This window comes from Stegodyphus dumicola, chromosome 6 (assembly GCF_044657685.1).
Source record: "Stegodyphus dumicola isolate Sdum_Otavi_A_Nest chromosome 6, ASM4465768v1".
In the NCBI taxonomy this organism is placed as follows: domain Eukaryota; kingdom Metazoa; phylum Arthropoda; class Arachnida; order Araneae; family Eresidae; genus Stegodyphus; species Stegodyphus dumicola.
The window spans coordinates 62,810,746-62,831,961 of record NC_140773.1 but is presented as its reverse complement, the minus strand read 5'-3'; the positions used below and the strand labels follow the sequence as shown (position 1 = coordinate 62,831,961).

Here is a 21,216-nt window from a genome sequence, read left to right as displayed (position 1 = left end):
ATCGTTTCACGTTCTGTTTACTTTCATCGTGTTGTTCCTTGCACGTAAGTTAGCATTCTGAAAACGCAAAGCAACAAGGTTATGTTTCTAGCAAGTGTGTTTTTTGCCAAACATTTCCCGTACTTTCAGTATGAATTCCTGAGAAATATTGTCGCTTAGTGACCATCGTATTTTTTTAGTATTGCCCTAATCAAATTTTTTCACGTAAGTGGTACCAAGCGAATGAACGTAGTAGCAGAAATTTTTTCGATTTAAATTACTGACAGTATTGAAAGATTAAGAAAAGTTTGACGCATGCAGAGACATCTGCAGCATCCAACCAAGGTAAGAAGTGTTATTGGATGATAAATAAAAAGCGAAATCATCGGAGAAGGTATAAGATTTAAGTGGATTAAAAACTGATAGCCAAAAAGGTAGCAGCATGTGGCCAAAGATCTGTTTCCAGTTACGAATAAATTGCAGTATTTTAGTTGTAAATTTGGGTTCACGTATCAGCTAGCAGAGTTTCCATGGCAGCTTGGAAGTAACAGCATTTGAATGTTGATAGGGAAAGAAAAGTGAAAATGATTTAAATGTGGTTTGATCTGAAGTTTACGTAATCAATCCAGCAGCCACCACTTGCTAGCCAGTTGCTAAAATAGAACAGTTACCTTTACTGACTATGATAATTCTGTTTTGACTTGATTGATTCTTGAGCGGTCGATAATGACTTGCAAATTCTGAAAGCAACAAATCGAGAATCTGCATACAAGATTCTGAATCTAAAGTCATACTCACTTAATTCGTATCTGTATCTCTAGGTTCTTGAATCAAACTTGAATCAATCGATAAACTGTATCATATTTACCATAAACCATATCGTAAATTTTAATTTTCAAAGGAGAGGGGATTTCTATCATCACAATGGTTAATTGAAGGTTTCATTCATAATTATCATTTAAAAATTTTTAGGACTGTTTGTGGCAATAGCAAGGTCAGTCTACTACCTGACTTTTCCGCCTTGTAACGTGGTAGTAGGTCACAACAAGTAATGGTCGAAAAGAGTCATGGTCTGTTCGTTTTTGCATTAAGTGTGATTACCTTGCTGTAATTACAGAGTTGAAAACTTTTATAATACCTGGAAATTGCTTACACTTATGTTGTCATGGTCTTAAAAGTAGTAAAAATAAATCACTTAATTTGATTTCGTTTCCTAGGTGAGTTAACTGTAATCTCTTGAGAACTATTAAACTATATTGTGTGAAGTATTCATTAATTGTATTGACACAGTATATGGACAAAGTACAACATTTAATTTTTTTAAATTCTGCGACTACTCTTAACTTAAATCGTTGCTTTCTGATAAAGTTTAGAAAATGCTAAACTCTTTGTTATTAAACTAGGTTACTATAATTTCTGACATAGTCATACTATACTTATTTTTTTAATTAGTCAGTTTTGTTAATATATCTAATTGTTAAGAGGATTTTTTATGTCTGTATTACTGTATTTAGCAGTGAACTGAATTTTTTATGTCTTATTTACCATCTCAATAAGCTATCGAAAAATTGGGAAATTTCGTGACGTTCTTTGTTTAAAATACCGGGTGTCTTGTTGTAAAGGTTATGGTATAGGTGATAAAACTGAGCTGTAGGTATATAAGAAGGTATCTTAATTCGACTAAGCTGCACTAAAAACATAGTCCATCTGAATTAAGTTATTAATGTACTCATGGACAGATTTTACGTAACTGCTTTTGTTTTAATGGTAACGATGCACTGCTATAAAGGTAAAAGAAAGATCTTCTGTCGCGTGGATAGATAACAGCTTCGCTTGTCTCAGAAGTAAGCTAAATGAAATGAAAATAATGCATTGTAATGTTTGCACTAAGGGCGATAGGGCTGAATGGAGAAAAACAGTTATATAATAAAATTTGAAGGTCTTTAGTTTAATCAAGTTCTACCTCGTACACCAGAGATCATTACTTTAGCATAATTTAGCACCGTTCTTTCTGTCTAAGGGTAGGTAGGGTCGCGAACATAACAAAAATCTTCAGAAAAACCAGGTAAATTCATTTCCAGTTTTTGAAGGCATCATATTGTAGCCTTTTTGTTTCTGATTCATTGTAATGATGATTTGACGTAACTGTTCCTATTTGCTGGAAATATTATTTCTACACTAAATGAGTGTTCTTCTATTTTCTTTATTTCTTTTCTTCTTTTTTTTTTTTTTTCCTTCCGTCTAACGTCTCATGATGATTTTTACTTTAAAGGATAACTAGTATTTTTTCTGATTTGTGTTTTCCCAACTCAGAAAATCTTTTTTTTCTCTCTGTATGCTCCAAGGTCCTTAAGGGCATTTTGTGTTTTGAGCCTTGCATTAGCAGTTGGAAGTTGGAGTTAAAAATAAATAAATAAATAAATAAAAGATCTTGTGTGGTGTTTCGGTCATGCATGATCGTGGCCATCCAGTCGTTCAAGCGATTAGTCAGACTTCATTTACAAACAAATCTAATATTAGAACCATTTTCTGTAGTAACATGTAAAACAGATCTTAAAATACGCAACCAATGACAGCTTTTTTTTGGGGGGGAGGGGCAGCGGAATCCCGGTAATCCAAGGTCATGTGGAGCGATGTTACCTGAAATAACTTGTATAAACCAGATGGTCACAGTCACTTCTAATAGATTTACGAGTTTTTTTTTAAAGGTTTTAAAAAATATATGAAACATAATATTAAAAAATTCTTTAACTTATAAGCACGGTATTCTTATTGCATTGAACTAAATCTAGCCTTGTTTCTCTTTCTATGCATTCATCTCTCTTTCATGCATGTAGTATAAAAATTTTGGGACATGATGAGGAAAAGGTGATGATCCTACTCGTAGAATTAATTTTCCTCCTCACTCATTAACAAGCAGTAATAGTCTTTCCTTTATTGAAGCATAATTGGTTGAGTGATGAACAAAATTAAACAATTCAAGTGACAAGAAGAGCGCACTCGCTGTTCAGTGGTTTCCCGCAATGCATTTCGTATATTTAAGAAATGTAGCTAACGACAGAAAAAGAGATTGCATGTAACATGTTTGCTAAGTAATAGCAGGTGTTAAGATTAGATTACTGAAGGTTATAAGGTATTTTCTTCCTCCTTTTCGCATGCCTTCTTCCCTCTATTCCTTCGTGGTGTAACTGGAAGCACACTCAACGGGTCGAGTCCCATTCGAGGGCATTTCACATTTTTCGCGTCTCTTGCTACAATAAAGCTAATGACTCTATAAGGTTATATTAAGAAATGGTGAATTATCTATCTTTCCCAATAGAGAAATAGAGTACTGTGGTTACTGTTGGTGAATAAAATTTTTACAGTAATACTATTAGCTAAAAGATTTTATTTTCATTTTGACCATTTTGTAAATGTCAGAACTACAGAGTATGTTATCAAAGTATTGTATAAGATTCATGTGAGATCCGTTAATTATAGAATATTGCATTTCAGAAAGATTTATTATAATCAATTTACTCTTTTTATTTTAAGAATAGAAAAAAAAGTAGAAAAGGTAAATAACCCAATTAAAAAGGAAATTTTAGGGGCTGTTACAAGTTAAAAGTTTAAAATTTAAAAGAAATTCTCTCCATTCTCACCGCGTGCCTGTATGGTGTAAGCACGTCGGGTTGACAATCGAGAGTTCGAATCCTGGTTGATAGCACTGCTGATTTTCCATATCTCCTGCTTCGAAATAAACCTGATGACTATACAGATTGACATCTATTTTTAGCTTGAACATCGGAACTTTGAAAAGTTTTCTAGGATTTCAAACTTTTGAAAGAGATTTTTCTTTTTCGAGCAAAACCTTGGGGGGGGGTGTACTGATTACTGTGAAAAAGTTTACCTATAATAAGCAAAATGAAACTGCATGTTCTTTGTACCGGAAAAAGGCCTTAAATTCTAAGAAACCAGAAAACAGAACGAAAACATTTTCTTGTGTTTTTGCGCTTCGGCGATGCTTACTGGAGCAGAGCTTAAGAATTCTGCTTCGCACGCTTCCTCATCCGATGTATGGCCGTCTGGATGGTATAAAGCAGTCGGTAACCACGACTTTTGTTCCATGTATTTAATCTATTTGTTTGTGTGAATGAGACTTGTATAAAGTCTGAGGTTATGACATAAAGTACCTTACAGCAACTTAAAATGTTTTTCACCTGATATTATGGGGTAGTTTATATGCGAATGCATCAGTGCTTCACCACTCATGGTTGTCAAGTTGCAGTTACCAGTTTTTATTTTCACAAAAATTCAGAATAGAATTATAAATGTTCCACATGATTTCAGTGCCTCATAATACTTTTAATACTTTCTGAGAATAATTGGAAGTAATTTTGGTAATTTTACCTATTTGAATTAAGTAGAATATATTACTCTCAGGCTTGCAAAACTTTAATTTAAAAATGAATTTTTACTTTCTTTGCTTGTCTCCCCTCTTACTACCTTTTTAAGTTTTATTGTTTTTATCTAAACGATGAATGTCTGGCAAAATGACGCAAAATAATTTTGTTTGTCATAAAAGAGACACGTGTCGGATTCCTTTGAAATGCGCAGGTTTTTTTTCTAAAATTAATGCGAATCTTAGGTTAAATTTTGCATACATGATATTGAAAATAGTGAGCACGTTATGCTGCAAGCAGGTAAGGTAGGATTTATGCAACTGCATGTTTTTATTTACCCGTTTTAGAATATGCTTTTTAACGGTACACGTGTTGTAATTCTTGACCTGTGATATATTTATACGGTAAATATATTATTTAAAATGTAACCATGTTTTGCTTTATACGAAATAAATACAAGTTTTCCTTAAAACAAGGTTTTTCTCAAACGAAATAGCTGTGTATTAGAAAAAATAGCAAATCTTTAAAAAATTAAAAAAAAAATTTTGACTTGGATTAGGCGATGCCGCGCCTATCTTTCCTACTTTGAGCTTATTTTCCAGACATATCTTCATATGTAAGAGGCTTTCAGTTATTTGAGATGGTAAGAATGAGATTTGATCGAAAATTGAAAAATCTTAAAACTGCAAACCAGTCTTCTTTTAACGAATTAACATAGTATGTTGTCCAGAAGCCTGAGTATAAGAATATATACCTTTTGAAATACTCTTCTGAAAACCCATATGCTCAGTCTAATATATGAAAAAACATACAGCGTATCCATAAAATTCCTTATTTTTGTTTTGCTTTCGTCCTTTCTTTATTATTATTTTATTTTACGATACATGCCGGGTGAGAAAAGATGACCCTGAAGTGCCTATTCTAAAGTAACAGATCATAGTAAAGCACCTTTAAGGAAAGCAGAAAAGCAGAGCAGGAATTCCTGCTGTGAGTGTAAAGCCTCCAAAGAAGGGGGAGGAGCGCCTGTTAATGAATAAGAACTGTAAAACACTTCTTGAGTTGTTTAGTAGTAAATGTATGCAGAGAGAAATGTCCCAAATTGAGAAAATGAGAGAGAGAAAGAATGTCATCCATCGGTATCTGAAATAAGATTCAATTTGCTAACATTGTTATTGAACGTATTTTATTTTTCTTTCCATGCCGTATTTGGAAAAGCTACACGTTGCGATTTGTTTGCTTAATGGAATGGATTTGTCTCGGCGAAACATAAGAAAAAGGTTTATGTTTCTCCCATTCTCTTCTCTAATAAATATTCTAATTCTAATATGTGAATTGGTGTCTAAAATTAAAGTTTAAATCTCAGAAGGAAACTTCCCCTTGAAAAGTAATAGTGCAGATACTGAAAATAAATTATAGCTCAGTGTCTTTTTCTGTCGATGTGAAGTAAATATCCTTCTGTAAAAATTTATTTATTTTGTCTATAACTCCAGTCCCGTAGTCGTTCATCCGAGTTAATTTCTGTATGCATTATGATCGTATTGTCCAATTTTTCTCTTTCCGCTGTTTTTGTTTAATGTTTAGACTATTATTAATTTTAGACTGTTGGCTTTATATATGAGACGCGGAAACATCTGTTTTTCTTTTGCATAATATGTAGGAGGATAAATATATAATAGAATTTAATGCAATTTCTATGGTAAGAAATTAATTATATTTATTTTTAATTAATTTTTTCTATGTTCCTCGGTACTTGTTTGATCTTTGGCTAACTTCTTAAGCAGTGCTGTGTAGTTATTAATTTGGTTCCCCATCCTTGTTTAAATAAATGATTCAAATAAAATAGTTTTGCTTTCGCCGGATTTGAAATCTTTTACTTATTAACAGCAAATATTGATGACTACATTATAAAAAACATGGGAGCATAAGTGCTAATTCCTTATAACTATGTTAAAAACACAAAGCAGTTATAACTTTTGAAGTTGTAAGCAGAAAACGTATACATATACATAGCACTAGCGTACTGATTATATTGCACGCAAAACAACTCAGAATATTGCAAGTGTAAATCAAAGAGATCCTTAAATTCGTCTGATAGGAACCTCTTACCTTGAATTTTTTTTTTTTTTAAACATTGAGAATGACCATTAATCACAGGACACTAAATTTTGACTATGTGGACGGTATGGTATTCCAACAAGTCTTTTCCTGCAGCACAATCTGATCAGAATTTCTTTAGGTCGAATGCATGGTCCTGTAAGTCATTTGCTGCCATGTTTCGCTAATGGCAGTTAAGCAAAGGCAACTGTTAATTTGATGCTCCAGAAAGTCCTGGGAGTTGATTCTGCGTCACAGGTTACCTTAAAACTTCCTTGAAAAATCATTTGTTGCCGATTTGAGTGTTCGTAAATCAAGATACCGTTTATCGCCCGAAGCATTTTTTTTATTCAGATACTTTGTTCATGAATCAAATTGTTCGCTATCAGAGGCGTTCATGACCTGATACTCCATTGTACCAATGCGTGGCTATTTTACCCCCGTATGCATGCCGTAAATATGTAAATCTTGTGTTTTCAGTACTACTTTTCCCAAATTTTACACAAAATCAGAATTCTGCCGTATTTTTAAGAAATATTCTTCATCCGTGTCGACAAAACATGCTAAGTGCTTTCGTTCCATGTCCGAGTACTTCGGGCTGTGTCTGCAGGATTTGGTCAGTTGCAAATTCAGGCAAGTATGACTTTCACGATCTCAGATTTCAGTACTATATATATTCCACGCGTAAAATATGAAAGAGAAATAAAGACAATCGTAAAACTTTTCCTCAGCCTTTATATTCAGTTATTTCAATAGTAGAATTTTCAGTTTATTCAGGTTAAGAAGAAAAATGTTCTATTTCAAGATTAAAAGAAATACTCTGAACTAATATTTATTCCTGACCTTGAATCCTTCTTCCGTGCATAATGAGCTGAGAACCGTTTTATTGAAATACATTTAACATTAAATAGAAATATTTTTAAGAAAGTTAAGTATTAGTTGTCCTCTCACGTGAAACGTTCAAATGCGCAATATAATAGTCTTCATTCTCGTTAGCAACGTCAAATATCTTGTTGAAGGAAACAATTATGGCATTGGATGGGATGTTTGTACGGCTGTAATATTTCATCAGGTACTCCATTAAGTTAAATTAAGCTCTAATACGGTTACGAAAATTTATATTTCAAGGGTTTGCGGGCAGTATGCTTCCTCAATTTTCATTCCAAACTGTCACGCTATGAAAATATTCAAATATTTCCTTCTATTCTGCATTTCCATTTCTATTCTTTTCCCCCCATGATTCCCTTCATTCTTATTGCGCCTGCGGTCACAAAGAGTATATGAATTGGTCACGAAGTTTTGTTATTCGAAATGCATATTTAATCCAAAATGCATTATTACATTGTTTAGGATAATTAGAAACGCTTGAAGCAAGGCTGAAACATTCAGTAAAAATGTTTGCATTTCGAGCCTGAGTAAGTGGTGATACGAATCAGAACTTCGCAGTACTCTATAGTTTTTTTCTGTTTTCCTTTGTTTTTCATGTGGATCCTTAAAAGAGGAAATGAGTGGTAAAAAAATTTAGTTTAGGTAAAGTTGGGGAGGGGGAGGGGTTCACATTTAATACAATGAGTTTGATACCATTTATGAAGAGCATTCTGCGTTCATTCCTCTTCTTGAAACGGCAAAAATATAAAGTGTCATTTTATAAAAATGCTTTATTAAAATAGGTGAGATAAAAATAATTAAATGATAAAAGAAAATAGATATAACTGTTTGTTGAAAGCAAAAAAGGAAAAAGATTTAAAAAAAAATCGCTTTACGAAGAACATGATTTTAGTTCATTGTGCACTTGCACATTACTTAACACTTAATTTCTGTTCTGGAATATTTTAATGTTTTTTAAAAGTTTCTCATTTCAGTTTTTATTCTGATCAAATGTGTTGATCACCAGAATGGTCATCAGGCCCGACTGCAGCATTTTAGACGCTCTGGACGATCGGTACATTTTGCGCCCATGTAAACATACCTGTATTATTTTTTCGCCTATAAAAACAATTTAACTGACGGCCGATTGAAGATGTCGCCTAGGCTTGGAGCCGGTTTTGATCGTAATATGAGCGCAGTTTTGGTTAGCTTCAGATGGTACGTCTGACACAAAAGTTAACCATCATAAAAAAATGCCATATTGTAGTCGACTTGAAAAATAGACATTTGGGGTAAACCGCATTCACTCAGCTGAAGAAGAAAGAGCTAAATTCCGCTCCTAGGACAAAGGAGAGAATAAGGTTTGTTGTAATGTCAATGAATGAATGACTTGAAAGTGAAGAGCTTAAAGAGTTTAATAATGATGGAAATACAGCAGATCAGACTGAAAATGCTACGATATTAAAAAACCAGCAGGATATTTTTGTTTGTTTTTTGTACCTCTGAAGGACAGACCAGTTAAGCGAATTTCTGAGGGAAAATGAATGGTTTGAACTGATTATGATTTATTTGATTATGGCAAATTCCTCTAGGACCTTAGGAAAGGAATGCCTTCATGAAGGACTTTCTAAGGAAAACTAGCTTGAATGCACGTTACACGTGGGGAAAACGACAAAAATGCCCATGCAGAGATCCCGAACTACCAGGGCTCTACGACGTTACCACGCAGCCACTTTTGGACCCTGGTTGAACTGAGAAAGATAATTCAAGTGTAGCATTTTAATGTAGTTAAGAATAATGCTGATATTTAAATCATTGTGGATTTAATAATTTTAAAGGAACAACATTGCTGTGGTGATTTCACGGAATATTTTTTTTTTTTTTTTTCCCTCCTTCTTTTAAGTTTACAGATTGAGGTAAGTAAATCGAAGGTTATCTGCCTGTGTAGTAAAAGGCCTTCCATGAAAGAAAACTGGCTGATATTCACGTTACGCATGGGGAAAAACAGGAAGACAGCCATACAGACAGCCCGTTAGGCGGGATTCGGACTTGGTCGAACTATCAGTGTTTAGGAAATTTACCGCTCGGCTGTTGATGAACTTTCTTGTTATTTATTTATTCATTGCCTTCCGTGAATTTTATCGAGATTTGTTTTCGCTGTACGAGAGCGTGCTTTTCCGTGGGTGATAGCCATAATATTTGCTTCGTTGTAATCAAATAATCCAATCCAACCCGTATTGCATCAGACGAATTTTCGTCCGTGACAGCTCAAAATCGAACAGATAATCAGTTAGTCGGCATTTATTCTGAATTTGCATTTATTTTTAATTCGTTGTTTATGGTTACACAGCTACAAGTAATGCCAATTAAAATGCTTTTCGGATTTGCAGGAAGACACGGAATTATTTATAATTTAGTAACCTTTAGTCTCTAGCACAGATTTAGCTAAGTAATTCAATTCTGCGTTTTTGAAAGAATAAATTCTAGCTTCAAAAACTCTAGGAAAGAAAATATTTTCTCACCAGTTTGATGGGAATTAAACTTCAGCAGCTTAGGCTTCGCTTAATTCTATCCGGTGTCTTAAGGTCAAATTCTGACGAACCACCAAATCATGAGATAAAACGTTGATGCTATCAAAAGATACAAGTTATAATTTATCTGCTTTATTTTTTTTCGTATGTAATCATTTAATTAGCATACTTTTAGAATGAACGGTATGTTTCCAGAAAAATGATAATTTGAAAGAAAGGAAGAATTAAGAATAAGTAAGAATAATGAATCTATAAAAAAATATTCTTATGCTCTGAATAAAAATGTTACACTAGTTCCTAAAATTTTATTTAAATTTGAAAGTTCTGTTTTATTAGAAGACAATTTCTTCCTGTTTTGTAACTGGGACTTTTATTTTATTCGACGTGGGTGGCATTTTGCTGCTCCTTCTAATTGCAATTAGCTTCAAGCTTGATGGTTGTACCTTATTTATCCATTGAAGAGATTAGTGAAAAAAACCATGTAACATTTATTCTTTTATTGTCCTTTTGTGTTCAGTGCAGGTTAACGTAAAAGATGCCGACAGGCCCAACAATCCAATTTATTTATCTTTTTTCCAGCAATAAAATAAAGTGCAGGTATTGAAGGTTTCTATTATCGGCGTGTAAGTTAAGGTTAACGTTATAGATATCTGTTGAAAGACTATCAAATTGCCGAAATCATCTGTTCATTGTTAGCTTCAGCGGGAGGACGTAATTTTTTAGCATTCCGTTGTAAATTTATCTCATACTCTTTCAGTCCATTGGTACAATTATCACGCTCTGAGAAAATGTTCCTGGTTGGTCAAGCTCTTCCCAGCTGTGACGTCAGGATTCCATTGTTCGAGCTGCTGCCTGGCGTGCAGAGGGATATTTCAGCAGATTTTGTCCTGTCTCTACCAGGCGGAATATATTTATTGGCCACGAGAACTTGCATGTCAGAGCGACCTTTCATATGTACAAAAGCGAACATTTTTTTTCTTTCATCTCTGGCGTAGTCATGGCCAATGAAGATTCCTTCCCTAGCATTTGTTGGTGCAGGTGTTCTATTGTTGATTGTGTAGAATGAGAGGAATGCATTTCTTGGATGTAGGAAACGAGGCTATTGGAAAGGGTTTATGGTAAGCCTCTGTTTGTTTTACCAATTTTAAGTATTTTTTGCGTAAAGGTCTCTTGAAACTATGATCTTAACTGCTTTGAATTCTTTCTAATACTATGTAATATAACCTGATTAACTGCATTCTAAACCTGATAGACTGTAAAGGGAGAAAAAAAAACTGCTTGCACTTTTTCTGAAAATGAAAAAATATAAATATTTTTATTTACATATAAACATAATTAATTAATTATTTTATATTATAATTGTATATAATGTTTATAATTTTATTAGAAATTATGTTTTCTCTACATCATACTTTTTATTAATATTGAATCATTGATAAATTTAGAATCTAATAGTACCTTAAAATCAGTGTTTAGTAATAAGACGCACGGTCGATTAAAGATGTAAAAAACTTTTTTTTTTGAATTTATTATATTTTACAAAGTAAATATTTTTCAGAATGCAAAATGAAGTTTTGCATCTAATGTTACGTAAAATTTTAAAATCAGCAGTTTCAAATTATTTTATAATGCGATTATATTTATTAAGTGCAATATTATACTCAGCTTTAATTATCTGTGCGGTTCAGCGTTAAATGGTGATCCCCTTTATGTAATATATTTTCATAATTTCGATAATCAGATTAAAAAGTATGAAGTAGTATTTTACTACTTAAAAATGCATGCATGGTAGTATTTATTAGGTAATGAAAATTTTAAGTTGTAAATGTCGAATAGATATACAGAATAAAAATTATGAAAATCTTTATGCAGTTAATCATTTTCGCCAACAATTAAAACTCGGATCAAATTACCTGTTATCAGTAACTTCACTTGTCTGTCGTAGGTTTGCCATTTGAGAGAGGAACTTTGCGACAAGTCTGAGGTCACATTTTTTAGCCCAAACGGGCAATTTGCCCAGAAGGGCTATTAAATTCGTTTTCACATTTTCATTGAATCAATATAAAAAGGCGTTTCACTTTTCAAATTGTTGTCACCAAATATTAGAGCCCTGCATTATATTTAAAGAAACTAAATAATGAAAATCTGTGTGAATATATGTATATTGCTCGCACTGCGAAAAAACAACGGTATCTGGACACATCAAATTTTGAATAACGTACTACCATTCACTCGAATATGGGCATCTGGAAGCCCAAATTTGGAATTTGGAACTTGTTTTATTCTACTTCATTTTTTGTAAAAAAATTTTTTTTTCTTTTGATTAACAAACTCAATGGTTTCAAAGCGAGCAATGGCAACACTATACGGGGGGGGGGATCTGAAGGATTTTAAATTTTAAATTACGTCCAAAGGGGCGTTTTTTTAACGTTTTGTATGCTAGGTTTATTTATTGAATATCATGTTCTTTGCACTTAAACCATAAAATTCTGTTCAATAGCAGTGTTGCAAAATAATTTAAAAATGAGCATATTTGTAGAATTTCCGATACACAGCTCCGCGCGCTGGAGATAAAAAGGTTTTTTTTCCCCGTAGAGTGTTGCTATTGATCGCTTTGAAATCCTTGAGTTTGTTAATCAAAAATTCATTAAAGTTTTACAAAATATGAAATCGATAATAAAACAAATTCCAAATTTCAAATTTGGTCTTCCACATGATCATATTCGTAGGAGGATTGCGTTATTCAAAATTCGATGGCTCTATGTACCGTTGTTTTATCACAATGCGAGAAAAATACATACATTTATGCAGATTTTTCATTATTTAATTTCTTCAAATATAATGCAGGACTCTAACATTTGGTGGCAACAGTTTGACAACGCAAAATCGCTAAACGAAAACAATAGTCTTTCAGGGACAAAGCCCCTTTGGACTAAATATCTCCAGCGCGGGATGCTACGTTGTATCGGAAATTCTAAAGATTTGTTCTTTTTAAATATTTTGTGATATTGCTGTCAAATTGAATTTTATGGTTTAATTGCGAAGAACATGATATTTAATAAACAAAGGTAACACACAAAACGTTAAAAAAAACTCCTCTTTGGGCGTAATATAAATTTTGAAGGCTTACAGATTATTTTTTTTTAATTATTATTATTTTTTAGCGCAAATACACGTTAACCCAGAAGGGTTATTAGTCTTGAAACGGCATTTTGCTTTGAATCACTACAGACAGCTGAATCACTTTTCAAATTGTTGCCACCAAATATTATCGCTCTGTATTATATTTAAAGAAACTAAATAATTAAGAATCTTCGTAAATGTACGCATATTTCTCGCACTGTGAAAAAACAATGGTACCTAAAGTCATCAAAATTTGAATAACATAGTCCTCCACCCGAACATTGCTACCTGGAAGCCTGAATTTGGAATCTGGGATTTGTTTTATTGTTTATTTCATATTTTGTAAAACTTTAACTAATCTTTGATTAAAAAACTCAAACATTTTAAAGCGAGCAGTGGCAACACTGTAGGAAATCAAACATTTATATCTGCAGCGGGCGAAACTGTCTATCAGAAATTCTAAGGATATGCTGTTTTCAAATATTTTTATTCAACTCGAACGTGTATGTGTCTGTAAAAGAAAAAAATGCTTTTTGGGCATGATATAAAATCTGAAAGTTTATAATGATTTATTTTATTATTTTTTTACTTATATCAGAAGCATATATCCTGTCTATATATATGCATTATATCATAAAAATTAAATGATATTCTATACCCATCTGTATAATACATCCGTAATAAGTAATATATAATAAGCAGCTGCAGTATATAAGCTACATAAGCATCAGGTGTAACCCTGAATGCTTACTTGCATATAAATAGTAAAATTTAATACATCTGAATCTCTCTCTGTATATGAGACATAAAATAATAATAAATCCTGAATGAAAAGTAATAAATAACAGTTGATAATTCCTTCTTCTTTGTCCGAGAGCAGCCGAAAGAATTTTCTTTAGCAGTTCATCCAGATATAATTCAGAAACTTGGCTCTGTTGATAATTCTTTTTGGCTGCTCTTTGGCGATGACTTTTTTCGCACTTCCAAGTACGTATTTATTCTTTTTTTGTTAAAAAGTGGAGTAATGCCACTTGTGCTGAATTTCATTTATTTGTTAATGATAATAGTTAGTTAATATTAATTTGTTACTTTATTATTAGTTTGTTAATATTAATCGTTATATTTATTATTAATTGTATTAATATTTATTATTTTCACTTAAAGAAGAGAAACGTTGTCCAGATATTCTGATAAAGTGGTTTGATTTGGGCTAATTTTAATATTTATAATATAACCAAAATTCATAGGTGCTTCTCTTCCGTCTGTTGGTAACATGCCCTCTGGCAAAATTTAATATATATATATATATATTTGTATAAAGTTTGTGACACGTGAGAGTAACGTAGGATTTGAACATGCATTCACTGGAAATTATATTTATTTTAGAGAAAAAAAAAATTTAAGAAGTTGCGTTTTAAGGAAAAATGCACCAGGTTTTATTTGGGGAATCATCATCCGATCGTTGCAACCCCTGAAGAGAGAATCTTCTTCATCCGTGAAGACTGAAAATAATTGTAGAGCTTACAATCTGAGTCATCGACGCCGATTTGGTATTGCTAAATACGACCGTCAACGGATTAATTTTTTCCTGTTATTTTATGGATTGATAATCTCGAGGAAACTGTTAGCTGGGTGCCAGATTTACGATTTAATTGAATATGTCTTTTTCTAAAGGATGTTACTTCGGGCTCTGATTCTTTGTTGTTAGTATTTTCTGTTCTTCTCTCTTCCTCTTATTTCCTTCCCCCCTATTATAAGTGGAATTAGTGCATTTTCTTAAAATGCTAAAGATCTTTCCATTTTCCGTTATCTTGCCTTAAGAAGAAGATTGAAGATTAGGAGGACAAAATGAAATGCAATGTTAAGTCCAACATCGTGGGGAATTTTATAGAATGAGTCAAAATGACCCGTATTGTTTACAATGCTCAAAATCTATTCGATATTGCCTCTCTTTACTGATAATTTTTCAGCAGCTTAATGCCCGAATATACTAGGCAGGCTTATATTATGTTTTTAAAAAATGGTTTTATAATTATTCGTTACTGAATTTTGTATATACGCTACTCGACATTTAAAATGTAACACCAAGAAGGAGTGGCCCGAAAATTACTCAAATTTCAGAGTAGAGACGCACGTCACCGAGTTATGCGAATGATGTGAAATGTGGAGCTCTCCACCGTACAATGAAGAAGGTATAAGGGAAATAACCTGCAGAATGTTCATTTTTCGTGCCGTTATTTCTGCTAGGGAAATAATCGTAGAAAATTTGTTCTTGTCTCAGAAAACGCGTGTAATAGCAGAGAATTCAGGCCGTCGTGAGCGGAGGCAGTTTGATCGGAATGAGAAGGGCAGGTTGGTCCATACGGCAAATCTCAGCTACACCTGGGCACTTCCACAGTGCACCGGCTGTGGCGACAATGGTTGGAACAAGAAAATGTGACAAGTTCGAGAGGTGACGGTGCAGCCCATGGACTTTATAAGATCCATCTTATAAGGTCCATGGTATGGCCAGAGTGACGTCAGCATGCGTGGATCGATGCATTCGCCGACAAGCGGTAGCGCACCCGCAAGCCATTCTGCTATTTCCATCCTGCAGCATGTTCAAAATGAGGGGTGCATATTGCATCTACAGTGATGTGAATGAGATTATGCGTCTTAAGACATAGCTTTTTAGCTTTGTACGATTGTAAAAATATGTTGAATCTACAACTGCATCTGTCTGCAAGTATCATCTTTCTATCCACGTGGTAAATTATTACAACGCAATAAGCATTTCCAATCTAACCATCGACACGTTGGCTACGTTAAGAATTGATTCGCAACCTCAAAATTAACTATTCTAGCTTTAATGTTCTCCCATATTCGAGATATTTCCATGTTATATTACGTTGCTTGGCAAAGGGAACTAAAACCTAAAATTAACCAATTGCAGCTTAGCTGTATATATCCACCTATCTAGTATAAATACTGCTTCGCGAGCAATTACGTCATTCCTTTTCCTAACTTCTGCCATGCAGACATCTCTGTGCTGCTATGCTTTCCTGTCTAAGATGCTTACGTCGTACTTTGAAAACCCATGTACATAAAAATTATTGTATTGCACTATGATCGAAAAGCATATTGTCTATAAAGAAATGATTTGGGATGCTTGAAAGTAAAGATTTTTGATACTTCAAGCTAAGTTTTGTTAGCTGCGTCATCATGCCTTCACCCTCAGCTATGACGAATACCGGAAGTTAAAATATCACATTAAATATATATACATACATATCTACAGCTAAAAGCTACGACTTGAAAGCTTTTTTAAGTAAATTTTGTATCTCTAAATAGCATCAACAAGTTGTAGTGAATAATTCTTTTAAATGTTATATAATATGAGCTTTAAAATAATTCATTTTTATTTTTAGAGCATATTTTTCTTTAATACAATATTTGTTTTGTATGCACAATTTCAGAATTCCGAAAGACAAAAAATGTATATTTGTAGTTTCAGCCAGATGTTGCTTTATTAGAATGAATGCCCTTTTTTAGCAACAGTGTACTTATTTGGAGTTAAGTTCTTAGAAAAGAGGGGAATGGAAAGTCGCGCAGTTCGTGGTTTTTCTTTGTTGTTTTCACTCTTCATATATTTAGATGGGGCATGGAAAAGTTGGTTTTGGAATTCGGTCTTGTGCGGTTGACTCATTGATTAAGACCCCCTGTAATTAAATTTCGTGCACCTGATACACAGCCCTTTCCGTGGGGTAATGTTGCAGCCTTGTGAGGAGCAAATAATTTGCAGCATTTTGGCCAGAAATGTACCATGGAAAGCATTAATTTGTTACGGAGAAGAAATTTTAAAAAAATGTGCTGTCGTCCGGAGCTAAACAGAGGACCTCTTAATAACTGGTTCGGTGCGCTAACCATTGCAGCACAAGATCATAAGAGGAAAATCCTTTTAATTTCTCATAATACCAGTTAACAAATGGAATGAAAGGAAACATCAAGAAATCTTCTATCGCTAATCATAGCTCGTATCTGAACAATTGTTAGTCCCACGGGGCAATCTGCCCAGAAGGACTATTAATTTCGTTTTGGCATTTTGCGTTGGTTCACTACAAGTGTTGGTTTTTTTTTTTTTTTTTTTTTTTTTTTAATTTTGTTATTGTACTCAAAAATTGTCTAAAACACATCGTCAGTTGGAGATTTAGTTATCAGCTTATAAAGTATCTTTTCCATCCTTTCCACATGCCTTCGTAGTGTAATTGGAAGCATACTTAACGCCTATTCGAGAGGTCCAGGCTCCGAACCTCGGAGGGCACTGAACATTTTCACGGCTCCTGCTTAAAAGAAAACCTAACGACTCTACAAGTGGCGCTCAGACAGGGACTCAAACCCTGGAATACGCGTCGAGTGTGCTTCCAATTACACTACGAAGGCATGCGGAAAGGAGGAAGAAAATACCTTATAAGCTTTATTTGAATATTTTAATACCGGCAATATTTCTTCAAAATCCGTACCTCATGATTAATTGCATCTCTTTGGTTTCTTCAATAGATGGCCCTGCATCTTTATTTCGTTTAATTAAATTACTTAATCCGCCAAAATAATGATTATGTGGCTGACTTAAAGTACTAAATTTGACATGCTTGGTGTAGAGCCTTGAAAGAAGTTTTCGTAGTCGTTAATGTGTTTGTTTGCACATTAATATTAGTTGATGGCGTGTATGTTTGCAGAGGGCGCAATACAGAATTTATGTAGGAAAGTTGTTCTATCATTGTCGTCCGGGTATAAATAGTGAACTTGTTGAAGGAGCTTTTTTTTTCTTTGCTAAGGATTATCACAAAATAGAAATAGAAAAGTAATTAACCGATTAGTTGCTCAGTTAAATGAGAGGAAAAGTTGATGATCCTTACGTTGAAGAGAAATTTCCTACATTCGTGGAAAACGACGCGATGAGCAAGCAAGAAAACTTTCATCGATGCACAGAGTCAAGCAGAAAATGTAGTAGTTCCTTCTTGACAGTTTGTTTTGTAATTTGTGTGTCCGTAAAAATACTTAAATACTGTGGCGAAACATTTAATCTTCTTTGAAGTTTCCTCATTTCAGTTTTCCCTCGTGTAACAGCAACTAATAAGTGCGTGTTTAAAAAGAAAGAAACTTTTTTTTTAAAGCAGCTAAGCGCCGTTTGTTGGAACATGAGTCAGCTAACAGCAAATGGAGCGAAGATACAGTGGAAGCAAAAAATCTTGACTCAGCTGAACGGCCCTCGGTTCCCTGTTCGTCGTTTTACTTTTGTAGATTCGTACAAATGATATGCTCAGTAAAGCGTAAAAAAATAAGAGGATAAGATGCAGGATTCTTAATTCAGTATTTTTGGAAGTTTTACTTTTGTTTTGCTTTATGTAGAAATATTTATCTTCTGGCTTTGTCTACTTGTGAAATTATACTCGATATCTGTGGAAACTAAGTAAACATAAAAAGCTGTTTAACTTCAGTTTGGTTATGATTTTTAGTTTTGTTTTGCAAATTAACGTCATTATACTTCGTTTCTTGTAATGAGCCATAGTACGATTAAATTCAGCAGTCTAAATGCAGTCTAAAACTAGTTCTGTCTTCCCATGACAATTCTGCAAATGGAAATAAATACGTACATACACGCAAGATTTCGATCGATGTTTTATTGCTTATGCAGTGCAGGTATCGATGGAAAACATCATTTTTATTATTATGTTACCCACAAAACATAATAATAAAAATCTCGCCAATCTTTACCGAGATAGTCATTTGCTCAATGTTAAATACACTTTCGGATGTATTCTTACTTTTCCACCAAAGCTACGCTCTAGATTTTGAAATTAAAAATATTACAATTACACATATAATTTTATTAAAATTGTTTAGAAATTTACAAAATTCACAACACTATCAATGAAATATTCCCGTACTGCTGTAAATCGTATACACTTAATCGTATATATATCGTTAGTAATTATCCGCGGGTTCATGTAATTATCGAATGCCTTACAAGAATATGGGCGTCAAACGAGTAACCCTGGGCACGAGCACTCTACTTTTCTGATTTACAAGAACAGAATAAACGTTTTTCTAGAAGTAAATATATTTAGTGTGGGGTTTCTGATGGGAAAGGTGGAAGTTTTTACTAAATATAATGGTTTCGTTATCAGTTCGTTTTGTTTCCATGATAAAATTAATATTCATAAATCTATTATTAAAACAGTTTGCCAAATTCAGGGGAATATATTTCTTTGCTTTTTTTTATTGTTTTAATCTTTGAAGAAAAATTTAACGGCTGATTATTATGTTGATCCGACTCTTAGTAAGAAGAAAAATTGATAGAAAAATTTCTCGTCATAAAATTTTTTTTAAAAAGAAGTGTTTACAATTGGAAGATACAAGGAAACGAATTTCGGTCCAGAATGATCAACAATTTCCTTCACTGTTATTTTAAATGTTTGTTAATTTTCCCCCCAAAACTTCTAAAAATAATATGCATTGTAAAAATAATATAAAAACTATAAAGTTTCCTTCCTTCTGAATGTCAGGATACTTATCTGACATACCATAATAAATATCTGACCATAATATCATACCATAATATTTATCTGAAAGTAAATATCAAAAGAATATAAATATGAAAATGAGGATTGGTGAAATGATGTAAATAGGAATAGTTCTCTTGTCTCCATGGGCAAGTGTATATTTCTATGTATTGGTGTAGCCATTATTCATGCATTTCCACAGATATCGAGTATAATTTCACAAGTAGACAAAGCCAGAAGATAAATATTGGTAAGCTCATTTGGCGCATGAAGTATATTGTAAGATTTTATTTAAACATTGACTTATCACTTGCAGTTTTAGTTAATCTATATCAGAATTCTTTTCTGAGGTTGGTTCGCTCTCTGTAAAAAATGGTGAAAGGAAGAACTTAATATAAATGTGCAAAAAATGTTCATATTGTGTAGTATTTTGTGTATTTGAATTTTTCATCTGTCTGCCACTCGGTCGTCGTCGTCTTCTTTTTCTTTTTCTTTTTTTTTTTTTTTTTGCAAAAATAAAATTTTTTATTTCGGATAATTGTGTGGTTTTAATGGAATCCATGTTTGATTTTTTCTTGATGTATTGACATCTTCAAGATGCCGGTTGACTCCTTGCTGTATTAGTTTCTTTATTTCCGTTATGTATTGTTTTTCATTTACAACTCTTCACACTTCTTCCTTACCTATTCTCGATTTCGTTTTATCATCATATTCCTTCGCCAATAATTTCACTTGTTTTGCTGCAAATAGCATTTTTAGAAGGATCGCGCTGTATCCGGAATTGCGTTATATCAAGTAGCATTATAAAGAGAAATTACGGTAATTCCATCGATGGCTTTGAAAGGCCATTTCAAGCACAGTTGATCTTGATAAATGTAACCCTCATTATGTTTCAGTTTATGCATTTAGTTGTCCTTGAAATAGAAAATAAATAGGAGCCATTTCTAGCCTACAGTAGTTCCGAAACTTAGTAACATTTAAGTGAGAACATGTACCCACTCTGAAACAAACCTATGCCTGAATTGCTTTTCTCCTTTTTAGAGCACATATCTATATATAACAAAGATAATGGAATTTTCGAACAAAGGTGTTGGTACCGTGAAATCTGCGAAACAAAAGAAATGGCGAATTATCTCACGCTATATGTATAATGTTCGAAACAAAAGAACTGTCTGCGGCCGTGTAATTATGAATCCGAAATGAGTTGGAATTGGGCACTTTTGTTAAGATTGTTCTTAAATAGGACATGTTGTCCTCTACATGTGAGTTGTGAGGAGACTGACACCAGCCAAACGTTTTTCCTATCCCTTCTTTTGCTAAAACCGGTCAATGAGAACACTTTTTTATAACATTATATGATTGGATCTTGGTCATCTCATCAGAGCTGTTTTGGAAAACTGCTATTATTTCATTGCTTGTAGCTTGCCTCCGTGATCTAAATAATCCCTTGATAGTGTGTTAATTACAGTGATTTGATATGCATTGCGAAGCTGTAGATTGTGTTGAATTGTTATGGAAAAAAAGAATATTACTTTCCCCCGTACAAGCTGCATATTTAAATTCTTAATCCTGGAATCCAAAGATTCATTGTAGCAGCACGGCATTTAACAATTCCCCAAAATGGAGAGGACATATATAGTAGAATGCCTTAAGGTTGTTCAGTATTAACATCATCATGCTAGTCAGTTTCGTTTTTCC

The 21,216-nt window shown here is 33.3% G+C and overlaps 1 protein-coding gene across 6 annotated transcripts in view; it reads left to right on the top strand.

The window, feature by feature from the left end:
• LOC118201834 (uncharacterized) overlaps positions 1 to 21,216 on the top strand; it is a 277,211-nt gene that overhangs the window by 137,729 nt on the left and 118,266 nt on the right. The window contains exon 1 of one of the 6 annotated variants that reach the window (XM_085818403.1): positions 10,846 to 10,971. The exons of the other annotated variants lie outside the window; for them this stretch is intronic. The gene's annotated coding sequence lies outside the window, so the exon portion shown is untranslated. Of the gene's footprint in view, positions 1 to 10,845; positions 10,972 to 21,216 lie in introns of those variants that run through there. 6 annotated transcript variants of the gene reach the window in all.